Here is a 575-nt window from a genome sequence, read left to right as displayed (position 1 = left end):
AGAGGATACCTTGGCAACGTCTGGAGATGATTTCAGCTGTCACAACTGGGTGATAATCTGGGGGACAGAGGCCAGGGATGTTGCTAAACATTCCACAATGCACTGGGAAGCCCCCCAGAGCAAAGAATGGGGAGAAAAAGAAAATGGTTAGCTTATAAAGTTCAAATAAGCTTTCTTTTCCTCAGAGGTCTGGTGAGAACAAGAAGAGTACAGACTAATGGGGCAATAACTTATCACATGAGAAAGAGCCAAAGCCACGAGCTTCAGCCAAGGCAAGAACCCTGCCAACAATTCAATGAAACAATAAAAGTGGCCATTCACACATGCATGTCAACCTCTTTATTTCACTGATGGTACTGAGAGCTATCAAGTGCAGGCTGATGCCCAAGTACAAGGGTAAGCCTGCCTGGTGCACTCCCTGAGAAAGCCTCAGCCAAGACCTCGGCAACTGGTGATATAGCTATTTTGTCTTATGAAATTCTATGTCAGGAGGATGCCTTCCTGACATCCTCTCTTGCCAAGGGTGTCCAGCTTTTTTTCTTTTCTGCTGCATATTAGAAGAATAAGAGTTGTCT

At 45.0% G+C, this 575-nt stretch overlaps 1 protein-coding gene across 1 annotated transcript in view; it reads right to left on the bottom strand.

Moving 5' to 3' along the window:
• The window catches only part of SIN3B (SIN3 transcription regulator family member B), a 47,648-nt gene that overhangs the window by 43,978 nt on the left and 3,095 nt on the right, over window positions 1–575 (bottom strand). The gene's annotated exons all lie outside the window — the stretch shown is intronic.

The sequence above is a fragment of the Otolemur garnettii genome, unplaced genomic scaffold (genome assembly GCF_000181295.1).
Source record: "Otolemur garnettii isolate 467f Iridium unplaced genomic scaffold, OtoGar3 scaffold00105, whole genome shotgun sequence".
Lineage (NCBI taxonomy): Eukaryota > Metazoa > Chordata > Mammalia > Primates > Galagidae > Otolemur > Otolemur garnettii.
Note: the sequence above shows the minus strand (reverse complement) of the source record. Positions and strands in the feature narration are given on the sequence as shown.